Genomic DNA, 6,361 nt, shown 5'->3' on the forward strand with positions numbered 1-6,361 from the left:
TATATATATATATATATATAAGAAAGAGAATGTTCTTTAATACAACCATTTTCTAGTTTGAATTAAACTCATGCACTATTATTCACCTTTTAAGAATTACAACAAAGGGAACTTGATAGATGGATTTAACAAAAGAAGTTTGGCTAAATAACTCAATAGTAATCTTGATCGTCATTATACCCCTAAGACCGCTACTCAAGACATAAATTGACTCCCTTTTTTACAATAAGTTTGCATTGAGAAGAGCAATGGTTTGTTATGCTCGACAAGTTTAAATGGCTACCTTCACAAAGACATAACTTTGTTAAAGATTATGACTAAACTTAGATAATATTAAAAGTGGAAAAGAACAAAAGTAAGTGCTTGAAGTAGATTTTTAGTTATAAATTATCACTTAAGTTTTAGAAAGAGGCATTCGTAAGATATCTACATGCTTTGGTATTCAATACTCACTGTATATATACTTAAAAATCTGATTTTGTATTTGAAATTTAATAATTAACCCATATGGTTATCATTATCTAAAGTTCAACAATTCACCAAAATTTTCTCTTAACTATTTGAGATTTTTCACAAGCTTAAATTAAACATTGAAAAAATAAAGATTTGAATTAAAATTTCATTTTGTATGAGCAAACAATTGTTTGCATATACAATGATAAAAGGGAACATTAGAATGCAATTTTTCTTTAGTGCCTTTCTTCATTGTGATCATCTTCTTCATCTTCTCCAAGGCACATATATTTTTTTATATCTTGTAACTTCTTAACATCCTTATATTTCTCATGAAGCATCTCTCTCCAATTCTTGTTCAAAATTGAATACCCACGATAAACTTGGATCTTAGGTTCCATTATATTCATTTATCTAAGTACGTGTGTTGAATAACTTGTTAACTAATTTTATGTCCTTTATATTCTCTTATATATGCTTAACTTGTTCTTTGAGCTTGAAAATTCACTTGTGGGAAACCTTCAATTTTTTTTCTTTGTGTTTTCATATTGCAAGTCAATAATTAGTTTGTATCTTTGCTAAATTTGGTGAAGTTTACACTTGGAGGACTCTAGTATCACATATTTTAGCTTATCCTCATTCCTCATGAATTTTAACTTGGCAATATTACATTTTTTAACTACAAGTTTAGCTAGAGCACCTGCTTTGTAATGTTCCCATGAAAAAGATTGAGACTACATAATCATAAAGCTAAGAAGTGACACTCTCTCTCATTACTTCTTAATAGATAACTCAACATATATTTTTGTTAAGCCATCAAATAGTTGTATCAATCTCATAAGAATAAATGAAGATGAATAAATGGGTAATCATCAATTCTTTGTTCAGTTTATCATCACTAAGGTGAACTCTCTTATAAACTATAGAACTCTCCTACTCAGTTTGGGTGACCTGGTGAACTTTAGCGTCTACTCACCCATTATTCATTTCCTTATTTAAGGAGTCTCCTCTACTACTTCCTTTTCCTTCTCCTATCTTGGTACTTCAATATTCTTTTTTCTCTTTTTTTTCTTTGCCACTTCTTCACTAACTTGAATATTACCTTAAGAAGGGCGAGTTTTAGGTTAACTTAAGAAAAGTAGGACCACTTATACTTTCTACTCAATAGCTTCCTATTAGGAAAGTACTTTCTTAATTTTTATTCCTCTTTTTTCTAGGATTCAAAGAATTCACCAATCTCCACATCAGAATCAACCTCTTTTTTTTTCTAAGAAGAATATATGGGAATTTATCTAGGCTAACTATTTTCTTACCGTAAGGACTTCATCATCAAACTCTTCTTCTCTATCAACCTCTTCTTCTTTTATTCTCTTCAACCTCTTCATATAAAAACTTGACAATACTTCTGACAGGTGGAGGACCTTCCTAAAAATAAGCTATAGAAAATAAGAGAGAGTGCACTTAGTAAAATCAACAATTAGCAAGTATGAATTAGTCATCAACACAATGGTTGAAACATTTACACATTAATACTATATAAATATAATTATAATTTATTAAGGTCTTCACCTTCAACTTTAGTTTATTTAAGTCTATGAAGTTCATTCTCAAATTTCTCTAATAGTTGTAGTTTACCTCTATCCATTAGAAATGTAATCTTGGTTGATTTTGCCTCTTGATCCTTAACATCACAAAGCAATACCAAATCTTCAACATTCTTATTCTATTTTTTGGCCCTACCATCCTTGTATTATATGAATAAAACATAAAAAATTCTTCTTTGTTGGTTTCTATTGTGAAGAGATAGTAGAATAAGTTTGTGAAATTTTGTATCTTTTGCTTGATCTTATAAAGCATAAAATATATTATACTTACAAAATAATTTGGCACACCTGAAATATTATCATAGAAGTTGATCAATTTAACAACTCTTGATAAAGAGAAAAATGATCCTTAACCAAAATTGATCTCAATGACAACATAACACATTCTTATAGATGGTTTTTGAATATTCACCCTTCTTGGCAGCTCATAGTTTGCAAGAATCATTGAAGGCTCACTTCATCTTGATTAAATTTAAATTTTCCATCGAGAGCTTCAAAGCATACGACATTGAAATACACGAAAGGGCATAACTATTCTTTGGGAAGAGTGCAGCCATTGGGTGAGAAGAGAGCATCAAGAAAGAAGACAAAAGAGGAGAAGATGATGAGACACTATAGATAGAAAGTCATGCAAAATCTTTCAAAAAGAAATTTACCCACCTATTTAAAGAAGTCCCTTAGTGATAGAGCCCAAGACAATGCATCGTCAGTATGGTGCAACTTTTTAAAATATATATTTAAAATTTTAAAAGAATTTTTTTTTAAACTTCAATTTTTTTTTGTTAAAGGGCTATCTAAAATAAATCACTATTTAAAATTTTAAAAGAATTTTTTTTAAACTTCAATTTTTTTTGTTAAAGGGCTATCTAAAATAAATCACTTTAGTCATTTTATAAAATGAACGTTTAACATTAAAATTAAAGTATAATATTTTATTATCAAATTCAAAAGCATATAGTGCAAATTATAATATTCAACTCAATAATATAATTTGAAATTACGTTGGGTGACTTGAGCTTGTATACCCCTTCAAGGAAAGAAAAGAAGAAAATGATTTAAAAAAAGGGATGTAAAACTGGTTTTTTGGGAATCTTCTCACTATACATCAAGCATTTTAACACAAACTTGCCATTGATAAGAAATAGGTTTGACCGAGTACATTACAGGTATTTCAAACCAGCAACTTCTTGAGAAGAAAGTGAAGCAACCTCTCATTGGAGAGTCGTAGTCATTTTGAAAAAGGAGTTATTTTACTTTGAAAATTGCTTAAAAAGATTAGCCTTATCCATCTTTAAGGTGACCTTCAAATTGTCAACTTCAAAGGATAACCCAACCACTTTCCTCTATAATGTTAGGCTTACAAATACTTTTAAAGTACTTGAGGTCACACTATAAATGTCTAAGCACATTCTCTAAGAGATGAAGTTTGTATCTTCTTAGTATCAACTTGTAGGCTACTCAGTAAGGTTCTTACTTTTTTCTTTAAATTAAACTTAGGCTTGAGATCTCCAATTCTTTTTAGACTTCCATGTTTCCACATTCACTTGTTCGGGGGGAGTTTGGGCAACCTTATCGACAATTCTCTTAGCAGCTAGAGGACCAGGCATGACATCATCAGGAGAAATATTCAAGTTAGTTTAATGCTTCTTTTATCTACAATAACATTTGATGAAACAAATTAAACAAAAAATGGTTCACCATTACGATGTCCACGCATTTTAAACAGGATTGCAAAAGTATTTTACTCAATCTTTTTCATATTTTATTATTTAAGAAATAAAAAATATGATTGCACATCTGTGCTAGATCTCTGCTATAATGAAAATACACTCAATCTATTGAATTTGTTTAAAACACACACAAGGGAAAATTTATTAGAAATAGGCTTCAGAAAAAGACGGGGGTCAATTTGTTTGTGTTGTTAATGAAGCTTCTAAATTCTTTGCTTCAATTTGCACCTTCTTCACCTCAAACCTCACTTTTGTCTTCTTCTTTTTAAAGAATATTTCATCTCTTTTATGGTTGTTGAAAAGCTCAACAATCATTTTTTTTTTCTTGTAATATTGGTCTTATTTTTAAGAACTTATACTATTTTGTAGTGATAGGACCTGAAAGTGCAAAATTCAAGAAAAAAGTGATACATTTTTATCCCTTGAATCTTATTTATAGAGCCATAATGCAAATAAAGACACAAACATGCATCACTTACTAAACATTTTAAATGACTATTAATTAAATAATTGATATATATATTTGATTATCTTATTCTTCTTATAATAAACTTACAATGGGATAAGAAAATTAAATATGTATAGCCTAATGCATGATGAACTCAACCTAGAATTATTTTCACATTGCATGTATTCAAGATTAGTTTCAAGTTTTGTTAGCCCAATGGTTAGCTCGGTTGAGAATAGTAATCATATAAAATAAGCTTAAGGGAAATTTTTTTAAAATTAGGCTTTAGGAAAATGAAGGGGCTAATCTACTAGTGTTTTTCATAAAGCTTTCATTTTGACCTCTCCTTCTCAAACCTCATGTTTTTCCTCTTCATTTTAACAGAATTTTCATCTCTTTTATTCTCGTTGAACAGCTTCACAATTAAATTTTCTCTCATAATACTGTCGGCGCGCTGATATCTCAGTTTAAATTTTTTAGGTTTGGTTTTAATTTAATTTAATTATATTAAATTTAAATTTTCTTAAAAAATTTTTTTTTTAATTTTGAAAAAAGTAATATTTTTATTTTTAAAATACGAGACCAAACCGATCTCATATAGACAATTGTTTAAATAAACAAACACGACACCACAAGTAATATATCTACCTTGAAGGATAGATAACTACTTGCTGGTGACGCTCAATTAAATAAACTACAAAATTTATGACAACTGTTTGGTATGCAGACCATTTATATAAGCCTACAAGTTCCTTTATCTAATATAGAAGATTAGATAGGGTTTATATTACATGGGTTGTTAAAGCTCTCTATAGAGGCAAGACCCTACAGTCAATTACATCTTAAATGACAGAAGTCACTTAAGAAAACTCTTGATTTAGATCAGAAAATATTGTCTCTAAGAATTTAAAAGGATAGGAATTTACAAAAGATCAAACCAAGGAGTATCAAATGGGAGAGGCTCAAATTTGAAACATTTATTATAGAATCCAAAGGAAGAAAAACTAGGGGTTGTCACAGATCCTGAGGAGAACCTCAATGACTTCCCAAGTTATCCTAAGGTTTGGCTTCAGTTATCCTATGACTTCCCAAGTTATCCTAAGGTTTGGCTTCAGTTTCGGGAGAAAATTATTGAGGTGTTTCATCCTATCAATTTTATTAGTTAGGGCTTACATTTATGTGAGACGATCGCACAAATAGCCTGGAAGATGTGAAGATTTAGGTCGTGAAGAACAACAACCTTAGAATACTAAATCGAGTTAGGGCTTATATTGTATAACATGATCGTGCAAAGGCCTAAAGATAACATTGAGGATTTATGTCGCACTAGGCGGACAACCTTGAAGTCCTATAGTTTATTCTTTAATTATAAGGAAGGATATGTTGTTGTAGATTATTGTTGTAGAAGGCCGCCCGCATAGTTAGCTCCAAACTTCTCGGCGAAGTAGTAGTCCTAAAGTCTAAAGGTTTAAGGTTTAAATGACAAGTTTAAGTCCAATCATTATGAGGGGGTTAAAGTTAATTAGAGCAACACCGGTTAGGATCTCACGGTTACCTCGTTCTGATACCACTATTTTCTTTTGATTTTACTAGGTTTAAACGAGTTGTTAAACCCATTTAAACCAGAGAGATCTCGTTAGCAACCATGGGTTACCTTATTCAAGGGACTCCCGTAAATTTAAAAGGACGTGTTATGAAGTTATTGTTTTGTTTAAGGTTTTGAAAATCTTGTTTAATTTCAAAAAAGGTGATTAATTTTGAAAAAAAATTGTTTTTGGTTTGCAAGTGAGGTAAAGTTTACAACCGAGCATGTATAATATTTTAAAGTGAAAGTAAATTGCAGTAAATGACAGAAATTAAATAAAACTATAAAAACGTACTTGTCATCTTCTCGTTGTTTCCGCTGAAAGATTAGAACTTACAACATGTATATGTAATTTCACAGGAAATTTAAATAAATTGCAAGGTTAAATGAATGTGAAGTTACTAAACCCTAAGTTATAACTTGGTGAGTCCATAAAAGTTTTAATGGATGATTTTCTGGAACAAAGAATAATAAGTTTAATTATTAATTATCCTTCAAAATTATCCTTCAAAATATCCAAAAGGTTATAATATTATTTGGG

This window comes from Phalaenopsis equestris, unplaced genomic scaffold, assembly GCF_001263595.1.
Source record: "Phalaenopsis equestris unplaced genomic scaffold, ASM126359v1 Scaffold235834, whole genome shotgun sequence".
Taxonomy (NCBI): Eukaryota; Viridiplantae; Streptophyta; class Magnoliopsida; order Asparagales; family Orchidaceae; genus Phalaenopsis; species Phalaenopsis equestris.